The sequence below is a fragment of the Heterocephalus glaber genome, unplaced genomic scaffold (genome assembly GCF_053883595.1).
Source record: "Heterocephalus glaber isolate CG9 unplaced genomic scaffold, H.glaber_assembly_v1.0 deba00001481, whole genome shotgun sequence".
NCBI classification, from domain to species: domain Eukaryota; kingdom Metazoa; phylum Chordata; class Mammalia; order Rodentia; family Bathyergidae; genus Heterocephalus; species Heterocephalus glaber.
In genome coordinates this window covers 28807521-28826819 of record NW_028258317.1, presented here as the reverse complement: position 1 = coordinate 28826819, position 19299 = coordinate 28807521, and the positions used below count along the sequence as shown (strand labels likewise).

Below are 19299 nucleotides of genomic sequence, written 5' to 3'. Positions count from 1 at the left end.
GGTGGGAGACCACTAATCTAGAGATGCTTTATCCAAAATGGCAGCCATGAGTCATGTGTGGCTATTTAAATCTAAACTAAAGTTACAAAATATTACAAATTCCGTCCCTCTGTCACTCTAGTCACACTTCAAATGCTCAAGAGCCAGAAGTGAACAGTGATTTCTGGTTGGACAGAAGGGATACAAAAAACACTTCTATCATCACAGAAAGTTCAACTGGGCAGTGCTGAGCTAGATATGCTAACCCCCTCAATGGAGTTCTTGCGCCTTATCAAATGTTCTACCATGCTCTGTAAAGAAAAAAATGGTGAGGCATTGTATTGGTCAGCTATCCCATTTTGGGGGCCAAACATATGACAATTTAAAGGACAAAATGGTTTATTTGGCTCACAGTTTCAGAGGTTTCAGTCCATGATCAGCTGCTCCAAGTTAAGAACATCATGGTGGAGGGTATGGCAGAGTAAATCTGCTCAGCTCATGGTGGCTGAGAAACAGGCATGGAAACAGTGCAAAAGAAAGGTTCAAGAGACCAGATATAGATCGCAAGGGCACACCTCCATGACCCACCCAAACAAAAGTGTTACTAATCCCCCAGGCATTTAATTTTGTCAAGTTGTCATATCATGATTAACACCCATACCAATGTATTCTTGAACTAAGACTATTGTTTTACCATTATGAATCCAAGCACTGTATACTTTGGAAGAAATTACTAATAGCATCTACAGAGCTCTTTTGTGTACTAGGTGCTATGTACTATGTAGCTTACATGTAGGATCTTAATTAAACCTCACACCCCTTGGGAAGTAAGTATTAGCCCAACTTCTACAGATCAGAAAACAGATTTAAGTCACATCATTAGTAAACAGTACACTAGGATTTGAGCCCAGGCCATCCAAGAAGTACTGAGATCACTGCATTCTTGTAGTGTTCCTAAGTCTACCTGAATAATCATTGTAAAGGATCACTTAGGGAGTTACGTTTGTGATTGTCAAAACCTGGAGATCCAACAAAGAAACATTAAGATGTCAGCCTAAGTATGGAAACCATTTCCTTTAAAAATAAAGACAAAGGCTAACATTCTATACTGACTATATTTTGGACCAAAATAGGACCAAAACATATCATGAGTTCTCAGATAACTGTTACCATATGCCATTGGAGAAGTACCTTAAATTGTCAATGCACCATCTCCTATTAAGAAGAATGGGGGTTATTAGAATACTTAGTTCTTGGAGAGTAAATTAAATAAGTGTGATGATTAATTTTATGTGTCAGCTTGAGTAGGAAAGAGATGCCCAAATGGCTGTAAATTTTTTTTTTCAGAATTTGTCTCTGAGGGTGTTTCTAGAAGAGATTAGCATTTGCATGTGTGGACTTAGTTAAAAGTACCTACCCTACCCAGTATGGGTAAGCATCATCCAATCTATTGAGGGCCTAAACAGAAAAGGTAGATGAAAAGAGACACTTCTTTCTCTGAGCTGGAATATGTGTCTTCTCCTGCCTGAGGACACTAGCACTCCATGTTCTCAGGTCTTTGGCCTGGAGAATTACACCACTGGCTTTCCTAGTTATTCAGCCTATAGAAGGAAGACTGGGAATTCTTGGCCTCCATCATCATGTGAACCATATCAAGACTCACTTCTATAGCAAATTTTCTCATAAATAGATAAAGAGACACAATGAACAAGGCTGCAGATTCCATTTCTCTAGAGAACTACTAATAGGCAAAACATTCAGTGTGGCTCTAAGCCCTTAGTAATGACTAAATATACATTAGTAATCATTGTTATTATTGTTACTGAAAAATAAATCTGAGGGACAAGAATGTTCTGATTTGTTCAGTCTCCCTAAGTAAGCCAAGGTAATTGATTTAAAGGTAGTTAGCCCACCTACTCCTCTTGTTTTATATATAAGGAGAAAACAGAGTAGAAAGATAAGACTCCTAATTCACATGTAAGAGTTACACAGGAGAGTAACCAATCAGAAGCTTGTTCTTTTTTAACTATCAGGAATTGGTGGAAGGCAAGCAGATTGGACCATACAAAATCTTATCTGAGTTCCCAAACAGATTGGAGTTCTGTAGCTGGCTTTATAGCTGCCCCATCAGAATGATATCCAACCCAAAATGGGACACACAGGAATCTAAGAAATGATCTTTGGTACACAATGAAACACTAACACTATGTCTGCCATAACCACATCCACCCCAGGAAGTATTTCTTGAACATAAATGTCTTCCATCCTGGGACCAGAAACAGGACAGTGCAATGGCTGAGTGACAAACGAACCTCTGTCTTTTGGTTTTAGCCAATAACTAGTCAGTTTGGCTGCTATGACAGAATACTATATACCAGGCGGCCTAAATAATAAATTTACTTCTAATAGGACTCTAGAAGTCCTAGATCAAGGTACCAGCATGTTCAGGTTCTTGGTAAGGGTCTTCTTCCTGGTTTACAGATGGCCTCTTTCTGTTTCTTCACATGGTGCGTGCACACGTGTGTGTGTGCATGTGTGTGTGAAGAATATCCAAGTGTGTATCCATGCAACCTGGCCTCCTTCCCTTTTAAGGACATTAATCCCATTCATGAAGTTTCTGCCTTCATGACCTAATTACCTCCCTTAGGTCCCACTTCCAAATAGTACCACCTGGATAATTTAAGCTTGAACTATGAATTTTGAGGGGATACAAACATTCAGTCCCTAGCAGGCCAAGAAACAAATAAATGCTGTTATATACTTGTTTTATATAATCTTAAAGAGAGCTTGAAACAGATGAATCATACAGGACAATAGGAACCAAAACATGTAGCTTTAAAAAGTTAGCCTATAAAAGGTATTTTCCCACAACTTTTGAGTTTGCCTTATTAAAGGCTATCCTTTCAATGAAGAATTTCCCCTAGTTGTATTTATACTTGATATTCTAAAGCCATGAAACCCAACTATCATATTTCTACATTGTTCCCTGACTACTGTCTTCAAAAACACACTAAATTCATTCCTCATACCTGCTTTTAGTTCATGCTGTGTTCCATTCTCCATCTGGAAAACTTTTTTTTTTTTTTTGCATATTCGAACTTATAGTATTCGTCAGCTTTTCTATCGCTGTGACACAAAACTTGCCACAACTTAAAGGAGGAAAAGTTTCATTTGACTCATATTTTCAGAAGATTCATTCCATGGTAGGCTGGCTCTAAGGCAAAAACATCATGGTAGAAGGACATGGTAAAACAAAGCTACTTGGCTCATGGAGACTGGGAAGCAGGAGTTGGGGTAGATAGTGCTAGAGAGAAAAGGATAAGAGATGAGTACCCACAGTCATGTCTCCATGATCCACCAAATACCCTAAGAAGTGTGCTCCACCAGTTCCCCTAATGGCTCCCAAGCTACTCAAGGTGACACAATCAAGCTCAGCTACAACACCAATCTTCACAATTTATACCAAGTCCCTTCTTAGGAGTACTCCAATCTTGCTATGTCCAGTCACCTTGCTAACATTTATGTATATTCTACAAATAATGTGTTCTATGTGCCAGACAGTGTGATAAATAAAACATACCAGTGATAAAGAATACAGGGCAAAAAGTAGTTACAAAAATAAAATGTATTTAGATAGCAGAGTTACTGTCTAGGGGTAGACTAACAGAATGACTAGTGATCTCATTAAATATCCTGGAGTCTAGGGTAACACACAAATGAGTCAAACATCACTACAAGTTGTCCTTGAATTGAGGTTTGAGACTGAGTTACCACCATCCAATCAAGTAAGATAGAAATAAGCTGCATGTGTGTGTGCACACACCATTTTGTTGTGGGTAACTTCGGCATTCGCACAAAGCCTATCTTTACCTCTGGAGACTGAAAATGATGAAATGTTAATGATACGCATGCTTTGCCTTCTTCATAAAATGAACAGGTCTTTTCAAGTTCTGGTAGTTGTGGCTCTTTCAGTATATCATATCAATACTCTTTCTTTAAGTAGTATAAAGTGTTTTTTGAAGTGTTTTATTCTGATGATGTCCCTTGAAAGATATCCATTTGTTAAGTGTCTCTCAGGTAATTTTCAGTCTAAAGTCCATCATTTGTAGACAGAAGTGAAGACGGCACAGTTGGAAAGAGGTCTAAAGCTGTTATTTTAAACAAACAGCTAGTTATAAGTGCTGGTAAGGGAGAGCTTTTCCATTTGTCTTTTCATACATACACTAGTTTTTCACTGCAGCATTCATGTCCCTAATCTGATTAGCTTGAGGGGTGTCCAGAAATCCCTTTGCTACAATAGCCGCTTGCAAAATCCAAATACATCAAAACCATGATTAATAAAATATATCTGTAAGCATGTTTACAGTCACAGGGGGTTAAGAGGGAAATGAAACAGCAGCTACTGCAAGCTCTTTTCTCCTGGAATTCATAATTTATTTACCTTGTCTGTCCTATTCCCAGTGTGGCTACAATCAATTGCATTCAATGTCAACTCCTGGTACAATAGTCTACTGTTCCTGCATTTTAGCTCTACATGCTAAAAATGCTACAAGCATTATTAAGGAAACATCAGCATGTATATACTAGCTGCCCAGATGAAATATAATTGTTACTAAAAAATGATTTGGGGAGTCTTATCCTCCCCCTCAAAGTATCCTATAAGGCAAGTACATTAGGGTAGGCTACCTGCCAAAATAACCTCCAAACCTCAATGATTTAACATAATAAACATTTACTTCTTTCTCATTTATGCCAAATTCAATGAGAATATTCCTGGTCTGGCTCCTCTCCTACATGGCTCTCATTTAGGTACAAACCCAGGGATGCAGGTTCTTTCCAACTTTTGTTGCTTATATCTGCAACATGACATTTCACTATTTTCATTGAAGGATAAAAGAATGTGGGACTGGCATACCAAAAATTTAGCCACTTCTTCCAAAGTAACATATCACTTAGGCTCATATACCATCAGCCAGAAACAGTCAGATGGCCTCACCTACGTACAAGAGCCTTGTGAAATATGAAGCCAGTTGACCGACACTTTTACATGTCTATATCATGGAACGGGAGTGCCCATCTCTGGCACTCTCTGGAAGGCTAACGATCTCTGGTCTGAGAACCTAAAGACGATGTGTATTTTTAAAAACATGATTTTCTATCAAATTTCAGCTCCCATCAGTCCTACAGTGAACATGAGTGCATGGCTTTCAGTGGGACAGCAGGATGCACCAGTTTAAAGGCATGAGTACATGAGGCCAATAAAACTAGATTCAAATTCTGGCCTATCACTTAGCAAGGGTATAATTCTCTACAGATACCTTGTCTCTTCTATGCTTCATCAGAACAATGAAGATAATCATAGTGTTACACTTGATCTTAGCCAAAAGGCCGAGAAGCGATAATAATCATAGTGTTTTACTCATACTAAAGTTATGAGGATTAAATGATGGAATGTAAGTAAAGGCCGACTGCCTGAATGAGAAGAGACATGTTTTTTATTTGCAGTTCACTATAACAAGGAATCTATCACTATCACTTGCATTTTTCAGAAATCCCAAGCCAGATAAAGAGAAAACTTTATAATAAAGAAAGGGAGGGTTTCAGATATACTTTGATTGGAGGTAATTGGCATGGGGAAGCCACAGATAGGTTTAAGGTGAAGCACAGAATCTTAAGAGAGTGGTCTAAGAAATTCTTTTGCCTTTCTCTGTTTGATCTTAAGTTGCAAGAGGGGGTAAAAATTAAGGGAGCAGGCAGTCACTGACCGAATCCTCAGAACAGAGGCCGATGCTGCAGAGGCTTCGATGTAGCTTCCTAAGCTGGCAGCTATGGAAGTTGTGAGTGAGAGTTCTATTTGTCCTTTTGTAAGTTCAGGCTCTCATGAATCTATTTCAAATTGGATGGATCTACTTTTCTTTCTTTCAGGTGATATGCCCAGGTCTACGATCCCCTGGAAAAATTTTAATCAGAATTTTTATAGTCTTAAACCCTGAGCATTAAGGGATAAGAGGGCAGGGAAAATATAACAGAAGCTTCAAATGCTGCACAGTCTGGCCAAGCCAGGTCTACTAAGACACTACACACTGCATACAGCAAACCTCTCCATAGCCATGTGAAGCCACCATTAAAGAGCAATAGTGTACGTGATAGTGCTGTGAATGAATGGGCTTTCTGGGATGCTGGAGAGTTGAGGGTTGTGAGAGCTCAGAAATGCCTGGCTTTTTCCCAGGTGAGGATGGAATGCTCAACGTGAGCTTGATTCAACAATCAGCAGAGCCTACATTTTGCAAATGTCCTTTTAAAGGGCAGATTCAAGCACAGAAGTTTTATTGAGTATGTATAGAAATTCAGGATGGCACCAAAAGACTCAATTTTGGCCCAGAACTATTCTATCCTTCTTGGCTCCTGTAAGATCTTACCATAAATAGATGTTACTGTTAGCTCTATGCTTCCCCCCACTTCACCCGTCAGAGGCTCTGGGGGCTCACGGAAACTGCAGGAGGATTTTCTGTATCTGCTTTTGCTCTGGGTAGCCATATGGTTTCTGCTACATTTCTATCTCCTTGACTAAACCTGAAACTTACAGAAAGGATCTGTGTGTATGTGCATGTGTATGTGTGTATGCATGTGTAGCATGCACACTTGCATGCCAAGAGTTGAAGGTTTTTTTTAATCACTAAAACACAGACCATTTGAAATATGCAAGTGCCCTGGGTCAGATCACAAGTGGCCAGACTCAGCCACACACTTCAAAAGAGCACATCCAAAGATGGAGCCAAGAAAGACTTAAATGAATGCTAGAACATAATGAATAGATGAATAATAGAAGAATAAATGAGATTTTTAATCTGCAGAAACTGAGTTCATGGTAACAGCACTGTCCAAAAATTGAAGAGGTCTTCCCTGGGTTAGGAAGAGGAAAAGGAGCCAGTTATTTCTCTATTTCTGGAAATCTTCACGCAAATGTAATGATACTATTTTTGAAATAATAAATTGACTGCCTCTGCCCACCTCCAAGATTGTCTTTCCCTTAGCCCCTTTTTCCATGGCAGCAGTCAAGATTCCTGTGTTCATTGCCTCAGGGACAAGCAGAAAGCAGAGAAAAATGGAAAAGCAGAGCGAATTTTTTGCATTTGGGATTCTAGAGCCTAGACTATACAGGTGATGAAAAGGGATGAGGAAAAAATCAGCCACCACACTAGGAAACCCAATCCTGCTTTGCGGCAGAGTCTAGATTCACATATAGCCCTTTTGAACTCAGAGTTTGTGAAGCCCAGGATAACAGAACCCTTTAGGCAGGAACCAAGTTCAACTCTGAAGATGGTCCACGTACCTCTGGAACAAGGTCTATACACAGCCTGTGCCTCAGAGTGATGCCTGCTGCCCACTTTAGTGAAATGGACAGCAGCCAGCATATCTGATGACCACCCAGGAGGAGAGAAGCCTAGGTAGGCCCAGAGACATTGCTCAGCCCCAAGAACACTCACCTCATGAGGAAAACTCACTCATGTTCCAGACTCTTTAAACCTCAGAGATTAAAGGATGAAAGGGGATAGAAGCCTGAAACTGGTGACCAAAGGAAGGCTGAAGCATTGCTCTTGGTAGACCAGCACCAACCTCATGTTCCTCTAAGTTCAGGGGCCTAAGGATGAGGAAGGCTGATGGTGAAGCTGTAGCCTGAGAGCTAGCAGGCTCGAGACCCAGGAAGAACTGATGTTTCAGTTTGACCCTCAAGGCAGAGCAAAAAGCAATGTCCTCATTCTAAGACAGTCAGGTAGGAGGAATGTTCTATTGTTTGGGGGAGGGTTAAGACCCTTGTTCTATTTAGGCCACCCACAGAGGGAAGGCAGTCTGCTTTGTTCAGTCTGATGATTCAAGCATTAATCTCACCCAGAAACACCTTCATAGGCACACCCAGGGATATAGTTTAGATCTGGAATGTCCCCCAAAGACTTACGTGTGAGGGTTGGTCCTCAGCTTGGTGCCACGGAAGTCTTTCATAGGTGGAACATTTTAGGTTATGGGGGTATGCACTGAAAGGGGATTTTGGGGCTCTAGCCTCTTGCTGTTTCTTTTTCCTACTTCTTAGCCACCTTGAGGTGAGCTGCTTTGTTTTATCACATGCTCTCAGTCAAGACATGCTTACCCCAGGCCCAAAAGCAGTGGGGCCCAGCAACTATAGAATAAAATCTCTGAAACCAAGAGCCAAATCAAACCTTTCCTCCTCAAACATTGATTATCTTAGATATTTTGTTATAGTAATGGAAAGGTGACTGATACACCTAGAATAATGTTTGATCAACTATCTGGGCACCCTATGGCCTAATCAACACATAAGATTAACCACGTCAAGTCTTGATAGAATGACATTTAAGGTTGTTGCCAAAACTTAGATCTATCAGTTTCATCAGGAGGGAAGATAGGAGTTGAAAAAGAAGAAAAAGTATTAGAGAATTTGTTAAGGCGTATGCTTGCCTAATTCTGTTATAAGATGATGTTTCTTTCTAGGAATATTTCAGGGTAGCCAGTCTGTTTTCATCATTAGTTGAACAACCCAGGTATGACACAAGTACTTTGCACATTTTTATAGTTAAATCCTTGTCATTCATCTAGCATAAAACAAGCTTTTTAGAGGCATGAATGGCAAAAAGTTTCCAAAGCTATAAAAATTGTTCTTCTTCCATCTTTTTTGATAAGTTAATAAATTTTCTGTCCTAGTCAAGTCAGTACAGTGTCTTGATTAAAAGCAATGTTCTAGAACACACAAGACCACTTCCAAATGCAGCCTCTGCCAACTCATACACAATGAACATCAGCAAATTATTTAAATTCACCAAACCTCAGTTTTTATATCCTCAAATGTGGGGATATTGGCACTTACCTTCATTATGTCAGAAGATGGCAGTACATAACTGAGCGCCATATTTGCCACACATCAAACACTTAATATGTGTTAGAAGTGAGTATTGTAACTTGGATAGAGTTCTTTAAAATGTGCTGCCAGTATTGCCCTTAAGTCTTTTTGAAAGGTTTCCTCTACTTACCCTTCTCTTCCTCTTCCATTCTACAATTTGGACAGCTACAACAGAACTAGGACTGATTTTCAAGGTTAGCAGATAGATTTCAGGATAAAATGCTGTGTGATAATTTCCTCAAAAATCTAAGGACCCCATTTAAAAGGGCAGGTCACTGACCTGCATGCCAGGAATGTAGGAGCCAGAAAAAAAAAAAGGTTATTCCTATTTCCTCCTTCAAATTAAAGCTTTGTATGTATGTATATGTACCAGAAAATGAAATGCAGCATCAGAACTGAAGCAGTAAACAAGTGGTTATTTCTAAAAAAAATCCAACCTTGTAACAATACTTAATATTACTGATGCATGGATATGAGAAATTCTAGAAAGAATAATTGCACAATTTGACAGTAATGCAAATTTTCTCTCCCTTATGTTACTTTATTTCCAGCTAAGTCTAGAATTTTTCAGAAAGAAGACATTCAAGATTTTTGTCTTAACTACTTCTAAAGATGTCCTGAAAATTTTTATGTGTAAAGTTTTAGTCACATTAAAAAAATACTGGACAGTTACAAGATAAATTATATTATTTTAAACTACATTGGTTTCAAGCAATGTGATTTCACAAAGTAAATAATTTTGAGAGGTAAAAGAGTCATTACAGAAAATTCAACTGATATAATCAGTCAAGAGAGACACTGCATGACTAAATCGTCATTATCCCAGAGCACCTTTTGGGTAGGAATTATAGGAAGTTTAATCTATAGTTATATATAAGTATATTTTATCCAAAAAAAAAATGAAACCATCTCCAAGTGAGAAATAATGTCACAATAAAAATGTGTTAGTAGTCATCAGGGAGGCCAAGTTAAACCTAAGATACTACTATACACACACATTAAGATGATAGAAGGAAAAATTGGATCCTATCGAGTATTGGCAAGTATGTGAAGAAACTAGATTAGGAATGTAAAATGGTACAGCCACTTGGGTAAACAATTTGGCAGTTTGTGACAAAGTTAAATATACATTTGCCGTATAACTTGTGTTCTATTCCTAGGTATTAGAGAAGAGCAACAAATACACGTTTACACAAAAACACCTACATCATGTTTCTGCAAAGAATTCTACAGGAAAGCTAAAGGCAGAAAAATATTGAATAGCTAAACTAGAAGCAACCCAAATCACAGTAAAATGAAGGAAGAATAAACTGCAAAATATCCTTTCAATGGAATACCTTATGGCCACAAAAAGGTATCTGGCAAATGCAACACAGATGAATCTCAAAATCACTACACTAGATGGAAGAAGGTACATCAAAAAAGTACATACCGTATGCTTCCATTTATATAAAATTCTAGGAAATGCAAAGCGATAATTTATATGGCCAGAAAGCAGATCAGAGAGGTTGCCTGGGAGGAGTGGAGGGAAGAATAGATTACAAACAGGCACTATAAATCTTCTGACGGGTGATGAAAATGTTTTTTCTAGATATAGTATTTCACAGGAAAATACATATTTTAAATCTGAATTACGCACTGTAAATATGTGGTTTACTGTAATTAAATTGTGCCTTAAATATAAAGACAAAAAATGAGAATGTGAACGTGAACTTTCACAGTGCCTAGAAGACAGTAGGTGTTAAACAGTTGAATATGTGAATTCACACAGGAAGAGTCTATCTATCAATATCACAGGTATATTCTGTAAGTGATATAATTAAAACAGATTCAGATAAAACTTTTCTTTTATGTTCTACATTAGTCTTTATGGTAGTTTCTCTTTCTTTGATTTCTATGTTCACTCTGCCATCTTTTCCTTTGTGAAAGGCCCTTCCTCTGTCCTTTATTTCACTTCCTGCATATACATGATATACCCACATTTCCACGACTTCACTCCACCAGCTCCTGCACTGGGTGGGGAGGGGTGGCTCGGTGGCAGGAAGGTCACGTGAGTCGACTAGAAAAGGGATCCTTCTAGCTGGAGTGAGGGTTTAAGTCTAGCTCATCCTGGGCCAACAGATTTGACCTAGATGTCTTGGGCTAGAACTTTTCCCCAGGCTATTGAAAAAGCGCCTGACTCCAAAAGTGGTGAGAATGTAAGCAAGGAATGATAGACAGACATCTGGCTTCTACCATATGAAAGCCTGTCCCAAATGGGCCAACACAGAAGAGACATGACACAATATACTGAGCCTCAAGTTCAGATGTTCCTGAAGGTAAACCTATCTCTAAATTTTCAATTTTGTGACCAAAAAATTCCAATTTTCATTAAGCCAATCATCATGTTTCTTTTTCATTTGCTATTATTTCCTTTCTCCATTCCAAAAAGACCTGGTAATATCCATGGGAAAGCATTATTTGGTAGCTTGTCCATCATTGTAATACTGATGGAAATGTTTAAGTGCTAAAAGTGTTTGAAACCTATTAGTTGATTTCTATAATTATGAATGTTGTTGTATTAATACAGAATTTGATAACCTAGATGCTTTACTAAATTTATCTGAGGATAATCTTTTAAAAGATGAGGATAAAAAAACTCCAAAATATTTATTAATTGGCTTTGCTCAATTTGCTCAACTGAAGTCTTGGATTCCTCAGCTTTAAAGGGAGGCTAATAATAGCATCTACTTCTTGGGTTTTTAGGACATTTAATTAAACTATAAAGTCCTTAGTACAATGCCTAGAACAGAGGAAGCACTCAAGAAATATTTGTTGTATTACTGCCACTAATAAGTTGTTTTTAATTTCATCTCTACTACGGAGCCAGAATGGTTCTTCTCTTCCTGAATTCAAATCTTGAACATTCTCCAAGTCCTATCACCTTATCCAAGAAAATCTTCCTTGATTACCTCAGTACATAATGATTTGTCTCTTCTTTGGATTTCCAAACAATACACTATGAACACCTGTCCAATAACTGTATTATATTTTGTCATGATTGTGTTTCCAGTTAAGCTAGAGCAAGTTCATATCAGTTTCTCAGAGTCAATTATTAAATTTTCAAGAATTTTGAGAAGTGGAATTATTATAAATTAATAAATATACTTATAAATAATATTATTACATAAAATTATTTAAGTATTTTTAAAAGAAGGGTAATACTCAAAACACAATACATCTAGTTATTTGTATGACACTTTACTATTACCTATGCCCCTGAGGTTATTTATATCTGCTATGTATACAGAACAAATACTATAAAATACAGCAATAATGAGCATTTCTTTTAACCTGGTGTTTAGTAACATCATGTTAGGGTTGGCAATCATGATAGAAGAGTTTGTACCATAGAAATCAGCAAATGCTGCAAATCAAGATTTGCCCTCATTCCGGAGAGCCAGTTGTTAGCATTTTTACTAGTACACAACTGACTTGAACTTTTTTACATTTCAAACTGTTTCGCTAGGTTCATTAGCTCTTTGACCATAAAGATGTTTCATACTTCTCTTTACCTACCTGTGTTTTTCAATAAAACATTACATATACAATGGGTATTAAACATTTTGCTACATGATAGAAGCCTAGAAAGAGGCAATCATTTCATAAATATGACTTTATTACAGCTAAACATCTATGTAAACTGATGCATTTATCCACATATATCCTTGCAACTTTTATTGCTGCTTAAGTTGTAAACAATGGGGAAAATGCCAAACACAAAAGTAGAGTAAAAATATTGTAATGTGACAGTCAAAGTGAATGCATTATGATATATCCTTCCCCACAATAAAGAGCTGAGATCAGTCAAATTCACATAACAAGAAACAGTGTTAAAAAAAAAAAAACAGCAACGTTTCACATAGAGAAAGAAAAAATTGTAGGTGCAAAGAGGGCAATAAAACTGTCTTCAAGTAGTTGGAAAGCTATCACAAAAGAAAAAGATTGGGTATCTTCTATCTGGCACTAAACAATACCAGCAAAATCAATGTTTAGATGTTATACAGACATATTTTGATATAACGAAGAACTGTCCTACAAAGATGACCCAAGATGCTATGGCCAATACTAAGAAGTAGTGAATCCCTGCTCCAGTGTTACACAATACGTGGATTAGTTACGGGACTTGGCACATCATAACAACTAAACATTTTCACAACAATAGATGAGTGAATGGCCCAGTAGTTGCTCTTGACTGGAAACACTACAACTCCTAGGAGGTATCTGGAAATAAATCCAAGGATTTAGTAGGGACACGGGGATGCTAAGCAATGCAGTGCAATGCAATGGATATCTCAACATGATAAATTACCCATCAAATTAACAATAAAAAGCCCTTTGGGAAATAGTAAATGAGATAAATCCTGGATGGAATCTTTCAGTCAAAGTTCATTATTCAATCATTGAGCAAAAGTTTTCTGGGGGGTAAGTTTCAAGTACATCGCTTAACTTTAGAGTTAGAAAGTTGCACGAGATGAACTTTCTTTTCATAAGCAGCACAAGGATAACTGAGGAGGAAAGGAAACTAAATAATCAGTTTCAAGAAAGTGATAAGTGCTTAATCTAGAAATGTGAACAGGTGCTGGTAGAGCAGAGAGCTCCGCTACCTACTGAGGTCTGGGACCAAAGGGCAAGGAAGGCCTCTCAGAGGTGTTGATGACCTGAAGTTGCATTTTGTAAATACACATAGCAATTCACAAGATGGAAGAGAGAACTCCAGATGGAGAAAATACTATACATTTGGAACAGAGGTACAAGAAAATACAGTCTGAGAAAACAATCCAGGTAGAAAAAATTTTTTGCAATAGCTACCTTTGGGATATTTTTTTAAGCATGTGGGTTGAGTATGGGTAATTTCAAGAAAGAAGACTGGAATGTTTGTCCCTTTTATTCCTGCAAATCTCTGACCTTTCCAAAGACAAGAGAGGAGAGCTATTACTAGGGTACTATATGAGCAGGCACCCACACCCTCATCTTAGACCACTCTCCCTACTCTCTCTGCTCATGCAACATGAGCTTTCCTTCTGCTATTTGATCTCACAGCTAAACGTGCTCTAACTTTAAGCTATTTGCACATGATCTTCCCTCAAGCTGGAACACTCCTTCCCAGATATGCAGAGTTGGTTCCTTTTCAAACTTGAGATCTCATCTCAGTTATCACCTCCAAGAGACCTCTGCACACATACTCTGAGAGTATAATCCGAAATCATTATATTCCTTCATTTAAGGATGGTTTATCTTCACCACTAGCATGTAAGTTCCACAAGACCGGGATCTTCTCTGTCTTGTTAGTTGTATATTCCAAGGCTAATACCCAGTAGGCTATTTATTCACATCTTAGGTATTTCATCCTGCAGTACATATGGAGAAAATGGATCAAAAGGGGGCACTGGGGAAGTTTGGGAGACTCTGTGCCACATTACATGAAGGAGGAGCTGATGTGGGATCCTTTTAATAACCTAGGATGAGACTAGAGCTAACATGGAAACCATGTCTTTTGAGAGAAAACGGTAGGGCCTGGGATATTTAGTCTAGTGAAAAGTTCTCTCCAGTGGTACATGTTACTTTTTCAAATATCTGGAAGTATCATGCGGAAGAAGGACCAGCATTGCTCTGAAATGATCCCAAAGTGAAAGACCATACTCAGGGTAGAAGCCCACAAGAGAGTGAGATTTCAGCTCCATCTGACAAAGGGCAGAGCATGGAAAGCAAGAGTCAAAGTTCAAAAGAGCCCTTCAAAAGGTAAAGGGTTCCCATCACATAAAGTCGTTTAAGCAGCAGCTAGCCAACCAATCCAACAGGGGCGAAAACGTCAAGCTTGGGTAGGATAGCTGACCAAATTACTAACATCTACAGGTCACTGCATTGCAGGAGCAGTCTTTGTGTTTGTAAATATTAACTCATTTAATCCTTACAGTAACTTGACAGGGCAGGTGCTATTGCTATTTTACAGTAGAACACATTGAGACACAGACACCAAATAATCTGACCCAATTCACCTTGCCAGTAAGCGGCAGAGGCAGCTCTTTAAATAACTTTTAATGTCTCTTCTAAATCTCACAGCAATTCTTTTTATGTCTCAGCTAGAAATGAATTATTATCCTCTTTTTATCATTTCCAGAAAAAAATTCAAAAACATCTGAGCATGACTGTCCAGCTCCATAGAGGCTCCAAGTGCAGGTGGTCACAACACAGCACCTGCCCAGAACAGCCATCTGAAATCTTGTGCTAGATGAGGGTCTCAGGCCCTGATACAGAACCTGTGCTTTTAGTTTTCTTGCCTATCTCTTCCTAACCTCCAGATCCACAAGAGGAAGCATTTTGTTTTACTGATTGCTATATTCCCAAGTATTAAATAAGTATTTGTTAAAATCAGAAAGAGAAAAAAAAGAAGAGAAAGAGGAAGCATGTTTGTGTCTTCAAGTATCCTTGTCCTGGACTTTGTACAGTAGGACCTTCATGGGTTTCTTCATTTAAGCCGTTCTAGAGAAAGAAACCACTAGGAGCCCAGATCCCACGCAAACTAAATATGCAGCCCCAGTGGCTTTTGAAATAATCCGTTGCAAATACTCCAGTTTCTAGGTTAAAAGAAAAACAAAAAAAAGCATTTTTCGAACAACATACCTGAAGCACAGATAAAAGTTTAGAGTACATCTCTGGGCTGCTGTCAAAATCCCATTCTGATTAAATGTAATAAAATAGAGTCAATACTAAAATATTAATAAAATACCGTTTCTCCCCTAGTCACTAGCATCTAATAAAAGTGTTTTGATCCTATTTATGAAATAAATTATATTACTTAGTACTCAAAGGTGCTATTTTGTCTGTGGGAGGTAATCATATTCTAATTTAATGATGGAGAAAAATCATGCATGCCTAAAATAAGTATAACCCAGGCTATCCAGCTTTAAGAAGACTACATCTTGTGAGAGGCTACAGACATGCCAGTGCTTGTTAAAGCATTAAAATTAACATGTTTAAATTTTTTCATTTACTATATATTCAGTTTGCCTTCTTCCAGATCCCACAAGCCCACACTATCTTTCTCATGAATATTTAATTCTTTTTCCTGGGAAGTCAATTCCACAACCACCCCTCCAGAAAAAGAACTGTAAACAAGGCTGAAGGAAAAGTGAGACAGTGAGATGAGGCAAGAGCAAATGCAAAAGGACAGATGGCTAAGAAAAGCAGAGCAACCCAGAGTCACCCTCAAAGGAAGAGAGAGAACAATTAGATCCTAGAAGTGAGCAGATTCATTTCGGAGGCATTTAAAGCTCTAATACCTTCCCCAAATGGAGCAATGGGTTCTATTTTAAGGCAAAGGGGAGGCTTATGAATACTTTATAATGTTTGCATTAGAAAGCCTATGTCAGCATGAATAGATTGCATCCTTTGGGTGAGTAAGCCACTCCCTGGTCAGGTCAGTGGTTAGAAATTTTAAATGTCTTCCCAGAAGCAAACTTCCTGAGGATGTTGAGTCACCAAATAAGGTGATTTAGAGGCAGACAGAAAACCTTTAGAGGAGAAATAATGAACTACTTTGTATGCATCCATTAGGCCCAAGAGTGTACTTGGCTTCCCAACAGAGTCGAGCAGAAACCATTAGCGTAGCCACAGTTTGGACTGTATAAAGCTAACTGGGGAACAGCCTAAAGAGAAAACCCTTTCCTCAACCACTTCATCATTATTTTCTACCTTAAGCTGGAATGGCATACCTGGGATATGGTTTTGTCAGAAAACAGTTAGAGGTCAGTATGATTTCTTAAAATTCTAATTGTTGAATCAAAATTTCACGGAAGAATGTCCTGGTCTAAAAGCCTAGGCAATCATTACTAAGTCCAGAGTCTACCGTGAAAGCACATTTTTCTTCAGGTGAGTAAGAGAAGTGCTGTGCCGGAGTCCCAGATTGAATAGGGTTATGTAGGAAATGCTTGCTTTCCCTTAAGATTGCTGAGGGCTAACTAAATTCTATGCCTAATTAATTTCATTAAAATGGCATTTGGTTTGAAAAATGTTTTATACTTTAGGTTTCCCCAGAAATATATTTAAAGATAGATATTAGAATGCAAGTGGGAGGTGTTTTGGGGCAATTTCAGTAAAAACATGAGATAGGGAAAGAGAAAAAAATGTTCATTATCAAATTACCATGATGGGCAACTGCAGCTTAAATTCACTGAGGAATTTTTGGAAGCAGCACAGAAACACATCTCAAACTTACTCCAGCCGAGACAGAAGAGGCTGGTATAGGCAAATATTGGCACCCTCTGTGGGTTACTGGGATGGAAGAAGGGCCTTAAATGTCCAGCGCTGCCAATCTGCTGTGGGCCTGGGCGGGGTAGTGACTGTGGGCTATGGGCTGGGTGGCTCCAGCAAAGCACTTTGAAAAAAGAAGCCTACATTGGTCCTCTGGAAGTCAGGTCCAGCAAGGACTCAAATGGCAAAGATCTAGGCTAGGGATTACAGGCATGGCAGAAATGGCAGCTGCTGCTACAAGGTCAAAAAGGACTTAAGTGCCAGCATCTCCAGGTGGATTTAACAGTGAACTAAAAAGCATGGACTTTAAGTGTCCAACATTTAGATACTGGCATTTATACCCAGTTTTAAACATAACTCAAGAGTTACTTACACACCCTCAGCAGCATCAGCACCACCACACAACACCCAGAATGTTTAGCTGTGAAATGAAGCTGGATTGTTCAGCTTAAAGGGAAGTGGAATCTGAAGTACACTAAGAGAATCGGGGAGGGAAGCTTAGGAGCTCTGACATGGTATGAAGCATGCTTCCATCTCCAGAGTAGCCGTGTAGAGAAGACTAGAGAAAAGAAAAATATAATCGAGAATTTTAAATATACTTTCTTTTTTAATGAGGGATGAACATATACATAACCATTTTCTTCCTCTATTCTTCAAAATCTTTAGTGAAAAATACATTGTCCACTAATGATCTAATATGAGGTGATTTTTAGGGGAACGAAAAGTTGACAAGTTCTATATCTCTCTGGGACAAAGGTTGAAAAGGGAACAGGACATCTGGGCTGTACCAGTTCTGAGAGCACTTTCTTACTTACTAGAGTTGTAAAACAAGTGACCTGAAGTCAAATTCAGTCTCAGATATGGATCTGACACACCTCCTGGCCCATATTTTTCATGAGATTTCACATTAAACTCTGACATCTGTGGGGAAAAAAAAAATCATGGATTTTTATGTACTAGGATAACCACCTAGTAACAGTATGCATTATTTAGGTTGCCAAAATCCTGAGCACTGTTTATTGTTCCCCAAACATCACACCTGCACTGAATTTTCCTTTTGTAGCAAAAATATGTCTATGAAAAATGGACAAAGGCAAGTTGTTTCAGTTAGAGTACTGCTGAGTACTGCTGCCGGTTCTCAGGGTATTAAGAAGGAACACACTCTGTGGAGAGGTGAAGAACAATCATGTTTAAAACAAAAAGTGTGTGTTACATATGAGGCTTCCTGAGTCCTTGAGGGTGACCTCTGTACTCAGAAAAGATCAGTCGGATAGTATTTTGGTTTTAAATATTAATATTTGACTTCTTCAGGTTAAAAATTTTAAAGCCTGGTTTTTCCTAAGCATCAGAAGCTTAGGAAATCAGAATTTCAGCTTATGAATTCAATTCTGTTTATAATCCAGTCAATTTTAGGAATTGCTTTTAAGGGTACTTAGAGAAATATTTAGCTCCATTTATAAACAGTTAATTACACCTCTTCAAACATTTTAAAATTCATTTATAAATTTAATATATTTGATTTCCTTTAAGTGGTTCAATTGTCTGACTTAAAGCCTTCCTGAGTAATTCAATAAATCTCAAATCAAATGAATTAAATTTATAAATATGATGAATCAAATTATTTTAAATATTCTAACATTGTAAATCAATTTAGTAATATTTCAACCTAAAAGCACAAGTTTAAATCAATTAGTCAATTATGCATTTTACACTGGAATCATGAGACTGATATGTTTAGCAGATCAAATTCTCTTAAACATTACAAAAACTTTACCAGATAAACAGATGCCTTTTTAACACAAAAGCATTTTGTGTTAGTTTTAATTCTCTTCTATACTTCTTCAATACTTTCCTTGTTAAAAGAGAAGATTATCACTTTTTCAGCTAACAACACTGTTGATTCTGACTAGGATACTTGTTAGATTTTTGTTAGTAAAACTACTGGAAGATCCTGAGCTCTATTTATAGTTTATATGAAGGACTTCACAGTAAAGTAGGTGGTCACATAAACCAGTTCCTGAGATTTTATTCACATCATTACCAAATTTATAAAGTATTTTAAGAATTAGAATAGTGTCTATCATTGCCACTTGAGAGGTTATACCACTTGATTG

The 19299-nt window shown here is 37.9% G+C and overlaps 1 long non-coding RNA gene across 2 annotated transcripts in view; it reads right to left on the bottom strand.

The window, feature by feature from the left end:
* LOC147825876 (uncharacterized) overlaps positions 1–19299 on the bottom strand; it is a 78976-nt gene that overhangs the window by 25610 nt on the left and 34067 nt on the right. For both annotated transcript variants that reach the window (XR_015440048.1, XR_015440049.1), the window contains exon 4: positions 18001–18106. This is a non-coding gene — a long non-coding RNA (uncharacterized LOC147825876). The remainder of the gene's footprint in view (positions 1–18000; positions 18107–19299) is intronic.